Consider the following 15246-nt stretch of genomic DNA (forward strand, 5'->3'; position numbering starts at 1 on the left):
AGGATTCTTCCTTAGTCACTATCTCAGTATTCAAGAGAAGGTCTCTTGATTGAACCTGGAGCTCTCACACACAACTAGTCTAGCTGGCTAGCTGGCATCTGGAGCTCCTGTCTCCACCTGGACTCACAGGAAGCTGCCGCAACAATGCAGCATCTATTTGGCTTCTAGCGATCTCAACTCTGATCCTTATGCTTGTTACTCACTGTTTGGCAAGAGCTTTAACCACTGAGCCATCTATTGAACCCCCAAAGTTTTGATTTTTTTGTCAAAATTTACTTGTACGGATCACATTTTGTAGGTGTGGCTGATAAATTTGTCTAGTTCTACAACTCATGCATTTTCTCCTACATTTTTGTTCTGAAATTGTTATCAGTTTCAAGTTTTCTATTTAAGTTTATTATCTACAGCAAATGGATTCATTCATACGTGAAGTATGAAGTTGAGGTTTACTTTTTTAGCCTATGGGTATTTAACTCCTTTGCTGTCTTTTTGTGGGTAAAACTACCTTTCCTCCCTTGAATGACTTTACACTTGGCTAGACATTGATTGCAAACACTGCATGGGACTACTTCTGATTTCTGTGTATACTATTGATTTCTGTGTCTACCTTTCTATCAGCCTTGATTATTGTATATGGACTCGAGAGTTTAATAAGAAGAAAGTAGCTTATTTCACTTTATTCTTCAATATTGTTTTAGCTAATCAAAGTCCAATGTATTTCAATATAAACTTCAGAATAAAGCTATGTATGTTTACAAAAATACTTACTGGGATTTGCATAGTAATGCCATAAGATCTAATGACTCGTTTGGGAAAGACTTTAATTTTGTGTTCTAAGTCATGAATATATGTCTCTCATTTATTTATGTCTTCTTTTTAAAAATGTTTCCCCTCCCCTTTCTCCTTCTAGTTCTTTGCACTTATTCCCACTTAAACCTCTCCCATGTCTCACTTTCAAGATGGCTTTTGTCTTTATTGTTGAAAGAGGCATACATATGAACATGCATGCACAAGTATTCATAAATACAACGTGATGAGTTCAGTTTTGTCATTTGTGCATGGGTTTGAGGTTTATCTCTGTGGAGGCTAATTCTGCTTCTCACGGAAGTTGTTAGTTGTAATTCTTTTTTTCTAGAGGTAAGTCTCAATAAAATTTTTCTCTGGTAGGAAGACCATTGATTGCTACTGCCACCATTCTGGTGTTGTTTATTTAGCCATTTCTAAGAAAGGGAGCCTCACAGCAGACTTCCTGATATTCTGGCTGTTGCAGTCTTTGATTCTCTGTTCTAAGATGCCTTAAGCCATGTATTCAGGAGCTCTTATGTAGATGTATCCATTAGGGCTAGGCTCCTCGCAATCTGTTGATTGTGTCCAGTTCTAAGGTTTTGTAATGGTTTTCATTTGCTGTAAAGAGAGACTTCTTTTATTAGGTTTGGTAGCTACACTTACCTATGGGTAAAAGGATAAGGTTTAGGATGTAGTAAGGAATTATGCTGGTCTCCTTTTATCTTATGCATCAGTGCCTTGCACATTTCAGCATAAATCTCTTATATGTATTTTTCTATAGTAATATATATATTTACATATATATGTATATATACATGTATATTTTCATTTTCTTTAAATAATTATAAATATGATTTTGCTCCAAGCTCAGTTTCCATGTGTACATTGCTAGTATTTATAAATGCAATTATTAAGATTGGCTAATCTATACTATGAGTTTCAGAATGTATGCTTATTTGAAAAATAGAAAATATGCCTGCATATCAGGCTCAGGGAATGTTGCAAAAGAGGGAGTGGGAAGATTGTAAGAGGCACAGGATTTGGGAGTTTGTGTGGCATTTTGTTTCCTAGTTACATCAGAAGCTATGCTCATAACTATCATCAACAAGACTGTTCAAATGTGAGCTGGACTAGAATGATAACAATGACCGTGACAAACTGGACAGGGAAGAGCCCACAAGGTCTCAATTCTAAACAAAGAACTACAGGCACACGAGGAAAGCTCTGATCAGAAGTGGTCCCTGATTAGTTGTCCAGTGCCAAATGGTCAACCCTGAACGCATACACACAAGTCACAATGTATGGGTTCAACAGACTACATTTAAAATATATATGTCTGTGTGTGTGTGTGTGTGTGTGTGTACAAGTCCATGTATACATGTAATAACTATTGATGATAAAAGAGGCCAAGAATTTAAAGGAGAATGTGGAAAGGCATATGCCAAGATTTTGAGGGAGAAGAGAGAAAGGAGAAGTGTAATTATATTATAAGCTCAAAAATAAACAAAAGATACAACTGGATAGATTACTGAATTATTAATAAATACTTAACAGTGTTCTGATGACACAAATTTTAGACCCTTTAGATTTATTTATTTTATGTGTATGACTGACTTTTGCCTGCTTGTATATCTGTATACCACATGCATGCCTGGTGTCAGTGGGGGTCAGAAAAAGGTGTCAGATTCCCTGAAACTGGAGTTAATGAATGCTGTGAGGTGCCCTGTGAGCGCTGGGTCCTCTGCAAGAAGAACAAGTTTTCCTGACCAGCTCCAGATTCTAGATTTTTAAATGCTTCTATCTCATTAGAACATGAAAAAGCCAAACTGTTGATTTAATTTCCTGAAAATGATTGTATGTTGATGAGTGTATATAGACTTACGCCCTTCTAAAAATGCAAAATAGCCTGGAATATGTATTTTTTCAGAAACTTTGTTAAATATGTGAGTTCATGAGTCACTCCACAGACCATTTAATGTATGTAAGCAGTAACACTACTCTTTGTTGGTTCTGTGCATTTCTGTTTATTATGGAAATTTGGATCTGTGCTGTATTTTATTTCTGCCAGCTATTTATAAAAAGTACTAAAAAGAAGATTGATTTTCATAAATGCAATTCAGCTAAGAGTTTGAGCTTCTCCCTTTAAGGTTAATAGAAGATTTTTCACTTTTTTTTTCATTTTTGGAGATGAGCATGTCCATCAGAATTGCTTGGGTCACCAAAAGTGATACATCATTATTTTGAGGTATGTACTTTAAGAGTGCATGATCTGCCTAATTCCCTCTTTCCAGCCACAGAAATAATTCATTAGTGCAGATAATCAAATGAATTCTTCATTTTTACTAAGAAAGGCAAAGCTCCAGGCAAGTTTGTTTTACCTACTTAAGTGAGCAACAAATGAAGCTCTCTGTACTTAGGTTCTGAGATTTTAAAGTTGCTTTTTTTGCAGCAAAATCTACCCAATAGTGACTGTTATCACCACTTAATTCTGTTTCCTAGCATTAAAAAAAAAAGACAGCAAAGTAAATATTCAAAGTAACTACAGCATCTTGGAATTAGAACTGATAACAGCACATAATTTTTGTTATTTTGGTTGTTTTGTGCTGGATATTGAACTTAGGGCTTGGTTCATGTCTACAATACCACAATGAATCACTAGTTCTCGAATCAGTCATTTATTTTCTTTGTTTCGATACAGTATTTTTAGTTATGTTGTCAGATTTCCATTAATACCTTTTGGTTGTTTCTAGCCAAGAAAAATAACTCAAGGCACTTTTTATTTGTATTTTGTTTTATTTATGAATAGAACTTTTATACAAAGGATTTTCTCTTTGTGTGAATTTTTAAGTGATTATTGTTTCCAAAACACCACCTCCTCAGATTTGTAACACAGGCCACTGCAAAAGAAAGTTTTGTTTATAGGAAATCTGAGAAGCATACTGATTTTTTTCAAAGTAAACACATAACATTGTACTATATTATAATAAATAACTAAAGATAAAATAGTGACTTTCTTGCTCCAGTATAATAGTGTACCTATAGTTGAAATGAGTGGATCACATGGAAGGAATATAAAATAATTAATTTTATTCAACATTTGTATTGTCTTACAAAGCCTCAAAAGTTTTTCTTCTTTCAAATTTGGCATCCAAGGATGCTACAAAAGAAAACTGGAGATAGGATATGTTCAATTGTCACGTTATGCATAGACAAATGCAGTATAAGATATGGCTCTCTAGAACTTACATTGCTATAGAATATTTAATCACTTTACCAGATTTCTTTTGCTTAGATAGCTTACTACAGGGTCCCAAGGTACCCATAGATCTATCATGAACTTCCCAGAGTATTCATTTCTATCCCCAAAGTTAGGCAGCTGATTGCTTCATTATCCTTTTTTTTTTCCATTAGAACCAGCATAGTGACAATCTTGCCTCAACCATAGCCCCTAGCTTTCTCTGGGGAATAACATGATACAGTCCAAAGAACCAAGAATTTAGAATCAAATGTGACTTGGATTTTTTTAAAAAAAAAAAGTTATACAAATTTTCTGAGTCTGTTTCCATCTATGTCGTTAATGATGTTGCTGTTACTATCCAGTGGTAGGCAGTATCTGGCACATCACAGGTACATAGTAATTATTTCCACACTCACTCTTCCCTTTCTGCCTCCATTCTCTTAATCTGAATGTGAGAGCTATTTGAAAATGTGTAAAGTTCTTTATTAGCTACTCAGTTTAACTAGTTTTTCAGTTTTCCTGTTTTTTCTAATTCTATTTTTTTCCATCTTCAGAACAGAGTGAATCTTAGAATGAGCTAAAGATTAGAATGGCAACATCCCTTCAGGTGAATAAAAATCCTCACATACAGGTATTGTCCTTCTCCCTAGAAAATATCATAAAATTCTAGAAGCAGGTTTGGAGCTAGCATCTTCCCCATTTTGATGGTAAGTGGACTAAAGAACAAGCCCAAAGCCAGAATAGAGTTAGGAGAAGGCGCCTGGATAGTCTTACATCCCAATAGCCTGTTCTTTCAGTTCTCAGATTGTGCAGGGTGCTGAAAATTCTAGAGGAAAGGAGCAGGAGGCAGAGAATCTACAAAGTGTCAAGAGCCCACTGCTAACTCAAGGTCTGAGCAGTGCTTGCCCACATGATCTACCATAATAAAACAAGGATATAGTTTTTCTCCCAAACTTGAAAGAGAGCTGAACAAGCTTTTGTTTTCATTCTTGGAAGATTCCACACCCCAAAAGTTACTTGTGATTGCAAGTGACATGGAGCTGGCACTCCTGTATGATAACACAGGCTGGAAAACAGAGAGCTGGCCACTTTCAGAGAGCATACCTACTCAGTCACTGTGGTAGTCACCAACACACCATGTTATGGCTCCTTGGGTATGCCCTGGCTTCATTTACTCACTGCTGTTACCTTTCTAGACCCTGGAGGCATTTGAATCTGAAACATGGTGTACAATGATAATGTAAAGCTGGCTCTCTAAGGAAAAATAAAAGCTTCAATTTATAGCAATTTCCAACTTCTCTGTGTACATAGTCCCCAAAATAGCCAATTTCCAACTAACAACATGTCAACATGTTGTCACTTGGTGTGAAGTTGGTGAAGAAAAAAAAAACCTGTGTGTGCAATCCCTTCACAAGCTGGTGAGAACTTGTAAGAGCTCCTCTGACTGCAACTGGCTCTGAAAACTTCAGCAAGCTATTGGCATGGTCAGGAGCAAAAAGCCAGAAGATTTTTTTTCACAGGCTAGGATTCAGAAAGCATCCAAAGAGAATATGATCCAACCCCCTTACATGGAACCCATCATTACATCCACACTGATGCCTTGTTCCTTTCCTCTTTTTTTAGAAGCCCACAGGCCAATTATGGAGCCATTGGGCATGGATAATCTTCAAGGAAGGTGTGGGCTGAGGAATGGTTGGCACAAGCTTGATGAGGTCAGGATGAGAAATCCAGGACCACTGACAGTACTACCAGGTTCTTCTCACTGACTACCAGACTCCTTTTTGCCCTACAGGAGGAAATGAAAGCAAGGGACTGGAGTGAGCAGAGGGATGCCTAATTAGAAGCTAGGATCAGGAGGAGATGAACATGAACGTTAGCCGGACTTCACATGCAGAAATCTCATCTCACATCTGCTGTGAGATGGGTGACCAGATAAGGAGATGGCACATCCTCAACTGGGACTCTCAGCTTCACCTGTCTCACAGAGGAAAATGAGTATGTTTTAGCAGAGGTGTCCTACAAGATGAAAATCTAGCCTAGTTCTGATTAAGTTGCAGAAAGAGAAACTAAGGTTCAGATGTGGAGGAGATAATGGGACAGTCAGTTCTCTAAGCCATGTTTCTGACCACCAGCCTGGGCTTTCTACTCTTCCCCTCACCCCCATCCCCCACTAAGGAGTTAGAAAGAGAAAGATTCATCCCACCAACAACTTGCTTTGCCAAACTAGAAACACGAATAATAGTTTTTGACTGAATCAACTGTCAACACAATTGACACACTCATGTTCAAGAAATCAAACACTGACCTCCAGTTTTCTCTATGTTGGAATTATTTAAAAACTTAGGACATTCAGGGAATTTTGCCAAGAAAATCTAAACACACATTCTCACACAGGCTCTGCAACCAAGTGTCCAGGTCTTTTTTTCTTCTCTTTTCCTGTTAGAGACAATATGATGTTCCTGTGACAAGAAAAGTTCCATCAAAACCCTGATAGATTGCTCTGCTGCAACTTAGGAGCCCTGGCTTTACTCCTCATCTTTACCTTGACAGGCAAATATGTCAACTTCCTGTTTCTTCAGGGCCTCATTTTTCCCATCTGCAAAGTGTAGGAATTGAATGCTAAGAGCCCTTCAAACTCTGGCTCAACTGTAAACTCACAGCAGGTGTCCATTGGTCGGGTTTATGGACTCTGCAATCTCCTTATTTTGCTGCACAACCTTTTGGTACTCAACAGCCAGGGGCACAGTTATATGTCTGTATATATGCCTCTTTGTTTTGAATTTATTTCTACAGCCATTTATTTAGGATAGCCAGCCTCAAAATTTCTATTTCTCATCAGCGACCTATTGTTGCTGTCTTTGAATTTTCCTGATAACCTCTTAAGTCATAAAAGCCTCCTGAAACTGAGAAATGACAAAGAAACTCAGAGCATCACATCTTTAACAAGAAATAGCCTAAATCCAAATGAACATTTTACTAGATTATGGGCTCCAGGCTTACTTACTCCTCAGGGGACTCTTGTGAAATCAGAGACAGAAAACAAGAGAACAATAAGACAAAGGGAAATGTCAAGCTAAAGATTTGGGTTTATGTAATTTTATTGTTTTCAAATCTGCCATGAGTCAAGGAGGGAGCGGGAGTAAAAGGAACATGGAGAAACCCACTCACCCCCAGCTACAAAGTCCATGTGCTAAACCATGTTTTTCTGTCACTTAGAGTTCAGCTTTCTCCAATATTAATGGAACTTAAGCCAAACAAGAGTTCCTTTTATGCTTTCTCCCCCAGCTCCTTGCTTGCTAAGTCCTGTGCAAACTGCAGCAGTTTCCAAGCACACGGCTGTGAAATGATCAGGCTTGGACTAATGCCAATACAAACCAATTTATTGGGGTCCTGAAATTAACTAAAACCTAGAAAGCTTGATTAATTGTGGCACAGCACAGCAAGGAGCATTCAGGAGTACAGCCATCAGGCCAGAGGGCACACCCCAGAGACTCCACTCTGACTCCTGATTTTCAGAGTACATGAAGAAGAGTCCCTTCTCTGGACAGGACTTAACTGCTCTTACCACATTCATCCAGAACAAAAATGTTCTTTCTGAGTACAGCAGGGAAAATGGTAGTTAGTGGGTCTTAGCTACCTATGTAATCAGCCAATCCCATAATAGTAGTCCTTGGGATTAATTTCATTTAATTTAATTATCATCTTTATGGAGCCCATTTGACAAGCTCTTTTAAAAAAAAACAGCACTGGTTAAATATGCCTTTAGAGAGTTGTGTGGAGATACAGTACTTCCGTGGTTTCCTGGGACACCTTATCACATGGGACAAAGAGAATGATTCTCTGGTGAAAAAAAGTATTTGTGTGTGTGTGTGTGTGTGTGTGTGTGTGTGTGTGTGTGTGTGTGTGTGTGTTAAAGATAGTGTGGTGTCCCTCAGAGACCAGAAGTTTTCCCTTCAGTTCCTATTTGGATGGATTCATAGTCAGAAAACACCTCATTCCAAAATGTTAAGTACATTGATACTAAAAAGCTTTTAAATATCTTGCCAATCTTAGATCTTGAAAGTGAGACAATGGCTTCAAGAATTTTGGAACATGGAAGGAATGACTTACTGCAAATTAAAGTGGGTCAGCAGGTAGAGGTCTCACATCACTTCTCAGTTACCTACCGTATATATTTCTAGGGCAGTAGGCCCAGTAGTTGGTGGTTCCCTTTTTCAGCCCCAGGCCTAAATGTCTGAGGATATCCAGAGGCGGTGCTTTACAGTTTCCTCTGGTGCAGCCAGATCTTTGGTAGTCCTTGAAGTATATCCTCTCTGATCACCTACAAGGATATGTTGACTCCTAAGAACAGAAATTTCCCCTTATAAGAATCACCCCAAGCTCTGTAGTAATCTCCACAGTGTGGAATTAATGGTAGAAGGACATAAACACTAAATGTATGTATGTGGCATGGGGTGAATGGAACTTAGGATGGATTTAGGGAGACCCCCCCCCCGTCCCAGTATTGGTGGTGCTATTTGTCAGCTCTATCTTTTTATGGGTCAGAGTCTAGCCTTATTCATCTTTTCAACCAAAGGACAACTGAATTAAATGACCTTAGGGGATCTTTCTAACTTCAGGACTTTCTAGAATGGCATTTATTACTAACTGTTAAAATGTTAATTTAATACATTAGTCGGTTTTTGTCAACCTGACATGAGCTAGAATCATCTGGGAGCAGGGATCTTCAAATGAAAAATTGTCTTCATAAAATTCATTTATGAGCTTATGTATAGGGACATTTTCTTGATTGATGGTTGATTTGAGAGGGCCTAGGCCACTATGGGCACTAGATCCTGAAATACATAAGAAAGTAAGCCAAGAAAGTCACAGAAAGCAAGCCAGTGTGCAGTATTCTTCCATTATCTCTGTTTCAGTGCCTGCCTGCAGATTCCTTCATTGAGTTCCTACCTTGACTTCCCTTAACGATGCATTGTGACCTAGGAGTTCTAAGGTGAAATAAGACTGTTTCTCTCTGAGGTTGTTTTTGCTCAGTGTTTTATCATAGCAACAGAAACCAGGACAGGTATACAATGTGTGTCAGGTATAAAACTATGTCTTTTAATGTACGCACCCTTTTCTTTGGGTCTCCAAAAACCCTATTGTGTTGGTGCTGGTACTGCCCTTATATCTGTTTAAAAGAAAATCAATCAGATATTAAAGGGTAGAACCAAGACACGCAAGTCATCTGTCTGAATGTCAAACCTTCACTTTTTATCTCTCTATTCCCCACATCTTGTGTCTCCACACGTTAAAGCTCTCCAGCCATGTGTCTATAAATGCCTTGGCAAGTATTACCAAATTCTCTCTCCCTTCTCTATATTCTACCTAACAGTGAATCCCCGGCTCCCCATCACCAGAGTCTTAGCTCACCAGAACTTTACTTACCATATTCATTTTTCCTCGTCTCTCTATCATCATGTTGTTGTACAGGCAAATAAATAGAATAGTTGGGAGACCAAAACCTACACATCAACTCCTTAAAAAGTAAATAGAGCCATCTACTCTCTTTTGAGGTTGAATTAGAAGAGGACTGTCAGGTTATATTCATGACCCTTGGAAACTGTTCTCAAGCAGAGACAGCCAAGCCAATAATATTTAGAAAAATAACAAAATTTGACTGTATTTAGCTCTGCAGAAGAACCCTGCTGGTTGTTCACGGTTAAATGTTAATGTCTCAGCTGTTTCTGGCTATCTGAGTGACAGGCTGTAGATTTGGTTAAATGCTCCACTACAAAACCAATTTAGCTGTAGACTTAAATATATATATAACTAATTCTTACAAGACTTTAATACATAGACACAATATATTTTGATCATATTCACCCTCTACTCTTCCCCAAACTTCTCCCAGAAGCATCCCTTATTCTGCACCCCCTACTTCATGTCTCATTTGTGCTACTATTTAATCATGTGGTAGTGGTGGCAGGGCACTGACTGGAGCCTGGTCAACCTACATGGGGCACACCCTTAAAGAAAACTAACTCTCCCTTCTCCCAGAAGCAATCAACTGTCAACAGCTCCTCAGCCTTGTGGTGTGTGATTTTGGGTTAATATTCATGCTGGAATGTTAGCTGGCTTGATCTTGTGTAAATCCTATGCAGGCAACCACAGCTGCTGTTAGTTCACAAGTGTAGTGATGTCCAGACAAGAGTGTTTGGCTCTCCCTGACCTCTAGCTCTTACAATCCACCCTAACCCCTTTCTACAAAGTTCTCAGAGCCTTTTAGGGAGTGGGATGATATATCTGTCCCATTTGTGGATGAGCACTTCGCAGATACTTATTTTATATACTTTGATCAGGTATGAGTTTTTGCATTAACTGTCATTGACTGCTCAAAGAAACTTCTCTGCTGATATCTGAAAGCTCTACTAATCTATGAGTATAGAGACACAAATTTAGAAGATCATTTTATACTATGTCTATTTAGCATTAGGTTCACCCAGAGGGTCCATGAGCTCCCCAACCAGGTCTTGGCCAGATTTCCCTATCAGAAATGTATATCCTCCCATGGATAAGTGCCATTAGAAAACCGTTGGTTACCCTCATATAATTTGTGCCGCAATTGTACCAATGGGCATCTCTTCCTATGTCAGTCATTGTATACCTCACAGAGTTCACTGGTGGGTAAGGTTGTTACTAACTTTCCTCCCCCAGCAGTCTGCATAACACATTCCAACACCAGGAAAGCTAGACCATGTGGACAAAGCTTCCTTGTCAGTACCAACTTGGTTTCTCTGTGTCCTGTGGTCAACATGTGCAGTGTCTCAGCAATAGCCCATATGAAAATTAGAGCTATACACCATTTGAAGCTAAAAGGAATGTGTACTTTGCCATACACATGAGCAAGTCAAGAAGGTAAGAAGTGTATTTCTTTTTTATTCTCCTGAGGTAATTGTAGGCACTGAGGCTTACTGGCTCCATCTGCTAACCTAGGCCTAGCCCTGGAAGCTTCTAGTCTCCATTCAATCTAATCTAGGCCTAAAATGTTTTCAGCCTCTGAGACTTACTGAACAAACTCACCCCTTCCTGGTTCTTTCTGAGCTCTGACTGGATGGCTCAACTCAGTTATTCTGGCCCCAAACTCATCTCCATGCTGAGTAATTCCATCTGGCTTCTCTCTTTCTGCCTCTCTTGAATTGTTCTGCTTGGCATCATACTAAATCTAGCAATTTGTTCTAATCTACTGGTTTCTTCTCATTCTGTGGCTTGTTTTGTCTTCATCTGTGTCTACCTTGTTCTCTCTCTACATCCTGTGTCTATATAATTCTCCTGGTAAAACTGTCTCCTCTTTTCCTTTTCTCTTTGTGCTATTCTCTCTTGAGTAGCCTCTTTTTCCTCTCTGTATGACAGTTGGGTAGATCTTATTTTTGTCAAGTCTTCCTCTGAGTCGTCACTTTGTCTGCCACTCATTAGCCACACCACAATTGGAAACAGGTATTTTCAGTAAGTAACACAACCTTGGGGTTCTAAATGCAATCAAATATCTTACAATAAAAGGTTTTCTTATATCACATAGCATATTACTGGCAGGGCCAGACCTTGACCTAGACTCCAGCTACTGCCATTATATAATTAGAAATGGGACTTGAGTTGTAGGCAAAGAAAGCCAGACATGAACCACATGCAAGGTTCATCTGCTTGCTCTGCTTCCAGCTCTCTTATTCCTACTCTTTGATTAGATGGTTTTCTGGAGATATCCTGAAATTTCCTTAAATTGGAGATTGGCCGATGTAGGTGAGAGATGTTGATATCTAGTTGAATGTGCCACATCCTAATCTGGTCAAGAATGGCATAGTTGTATTCTTTGTTTGACCTACAAGGATTGTTTAGGTCCAACTATTTTTTCAATTCCTTTCTTTGTTTCTATCTCTACTATCTGTTTCATGGTACTGTTATCTGGAACACCACATCTGTCACTATTTCCTTTATTTTCCTAGTATTTTATTACATCTTTTTTGGTGCCACGAAATAGTTTATTTAGGAGTTTTTAAACTCCTGACTTTATAGTGTTAAAGGAGGTTACCTCTTACCTTTTATGGATTTATTTCTTTTTATCTAACATTATACCACTAACTCCATCAAAACTATTGTTTATAACCAGTTCACTCATCTTGACATCTGTGACAGTCTATCATGTAGGTATATTATAGCTTGCTTACCCATGCTCATAATAATGGACATTTAAAGGTTATGTTTGAACTTGAGAATTCAGCAATTTACTCCTTTTTTTCTCACATTATTTCTGTGGTGATGGCTCAACTCTGAGGTAATGAATGCTCTATGGTGAATCTACCCAAATGGGTAATAGAAGAACAGGAAACACCTGGAATAAAAGTGTAAATTGGTTAATATTTTTTTTTTAAATTCCAGATTTGACTAGAGAGATGGCTCAGCAGTTAAAACATCTGATTTGACATATTAGGATATGCCCAACTCTTGGCAGTAACGAGCAACTGACCTCAAAAAAGAAATAATATAGAAATTAAGGTGAACTGTGGAAGACTTAAGAATGCTCCCTTTCTTACACAGCTGAGGCATAAACCCCCCAGCACGTCTAAACTATGTAATCAAAGCCAAACCATCTGATTCAGAGGACCTGATTTTGGTTCCCAACAGCCATGTCAGGCAGCTCACAACTGCCTGCAATTCCAGCTTTGGAATATCTGATGCCCCTGGACTCCTTGAACTTCACACTCATGTCTACAAACCCACACACAGACATATAATTTAAAAGAATAAAATGTTTACGAAATAGCCAGATTCAAACTCAAGGGGTTTTATTTAATCATAGCCTAACATTGGTCCAAAAGTTCGGTGTCAGGGGAAAGGAGAGTGGAGGTGTCTCCTGCCATCAAGCCCCATGTACTTAAAGAGCATCTCAAAGTACTTGCTTTGCAGATGCATTATCTTTGTACTAAAAATACACTGTGTGGGTTAGTATATTTGCTCACCCCTGTGAAGAAACAGCCTATGTGGGTTGGAGAAAGTTAACAAATAATGTCCCTGGCTCACCCACACAGTTGGCATCCTACAGCCACGGTTTAGATTACTTCTTCATGTATCAGGGAACATTGGCTCTGCTAACATTACACTATCATTAGTGCTAATGAAAGCAGAATCTAGATTTCTTTACACAGTTCTTTCCTCTGTCACTATGAAGCACACCATGATACTGACAAGTGTCACTTAGAGACAAAATACTGGAAACAAAATAATTTTCTTGGAGATTCTGGGCGTGAAATATGTTTATAAAAGGAAAGAAAATTTAGATGGTTTACAAAATGATTTAAAGACCCAATTTGCTTTGAGGATTTTCTTTCTTTTCAATTCCTCTCTCTACAGCTTGTAAATGCTGCTATGGGAAAAATATCATGGAGCTCACTGTGGTAAGGGCGGTATACTTGGTATTATTTTCACTTTTTCAGCAACTAGACAATTAGCTTCCTAGTCATTTAATTAGCTGCTAGTTTCGCAATGCCAAGTCAAAAAAAATCTTCCAAATGACACAATATGCTTGCATATGAAGGACTGTAATATTTGTTTAAAATAAAAAACAAATTAAAAATTATTTGGGGAAAGTATTTTTCCTGATTCTCTACCAGGCCTACTCCAATATAGTTGTTATAGAAAATCAGAGTTCAAACTGGTTGGACTTTATTATATTTTAATAACCTTTTAGTTTGGATAAATATATGCAATTTTATATTTAAAAAATATATAAAAGCAGTTATTTACCATATACGCTTCAAACTATCTTCATTGATCACATTATATTGTATATCACCATGTGTGGTATGTTGAAATTAAGAGATTAATATTGATACTTGTTTAAACTCTAGCTTGTATTCAATTTCCCCCACTAATATCCTTTCTATATTCTGGGGTTCTATGCATGCTACAATGGAGCACTTAGAGAATTACATGTTAAATGGAGGAGAATCAACAAATTATAAATAAAAGAAGACACTTTATGTGCTATCACTGCTTATTGGATTTGGCAATATCTTTATGAAAATGTGATAGAGTGATAATAGAAAAGGGACAACAATGCGGTGATGGAAATAAAAATGAGTTATTTCAGATGGCCTTCGAAGCTTCTAGTTCAGTACCAGCTTGTATGTAGTGCGTTCAGAAATAGGGTCTTAGAATATTCTGGAGGGTAACCAGTAGCAATGGCAGTAGACTGTATTGTTTGGGGTTGGTCATTAAAAGCCTCTTGACCAATGACTCAAAAGGAGGTATCTAAAAACTGCCACTGGGCTTTTGTTTAATAAACTTATGGTGTCTGGCAGAGATACTATTCCCTTTATACGGTATCTCCATTTAAACTCATATATAATATATACATATGTATGCTATATGTTAGGAAGTTCCTAAAACAGTAGATTTTCATAGAGCTGATTTCAAACATTTTTAGTGTTAGTTATGGCCATCCTGATCGGATCCCCTAACTTAAACTACAACCCTTAATTTTCCACCTGTGTTCTGCTATCAACTGTCCCTTAAATTCTTACTATTCCCAATGACACCTTTTATTTTCTAGCTCCCTTACCCTCTTTAAAGTTTCCTAGCATCTCTAGGAACTCTGATTTAGACACACAAATCAAAAGACTTCAAGCTAAGATCCTCATATGAGATATAACATGTATTGAATGAATATGAATTACCACAATCAGTGGAGTACTTCTAGCTGCATTCACTTACTTGTAAGTTTCCTGATTTAACTTTTCTTTATAGCTGAATAAATTCCATTGTGGTTAAATAGCACACATTTCTTTATCTATTCATCCCTTTATGGACACCTAACCAGTCTCTATTTCCTAGAGAGTATCAAAGAATCAAGTTGAGTTAGTATCTCTGTATAGGATACAGAACCCTCTGTGTATATATCTAGGCATGGTATAGTTGTGTTGTATGGTCGTTCCTTCACTGATGTCTTGAGGAAACACCACACTGATTCCCATAGTGACTGCACAGTTTTCACTCATATCAACAGTGAATAACCATACATTCTCACGAGCATTTGTTTCTTTTTGTTTCTTTTTTATTATTATTTTCTTTATTTAAATTTCAAATGCTATCCCGAAAGTTCCCCATACTCTCCCCCTGCCCCTGCTCCCCTACCCACACACTCCCAATTCTTGGCCCTAGCATTCCCCTGTGCTGGGTCATATAAAGTT

The sequence above is a fragment of the Mus pahari genome, chromosome X (genome assembly GCF_900095145.1).
Source record: "Mus pahari chromosome X, PAHARI_EIJ_v1.1, whole genome shotgun sequence".
Taxonomy (NCBI): domain Eukaryota; kingdom Metazoa; phylum Chordata; class Mammalia; order Rodentia; family Muridae; genus Mus; species Mus pahari.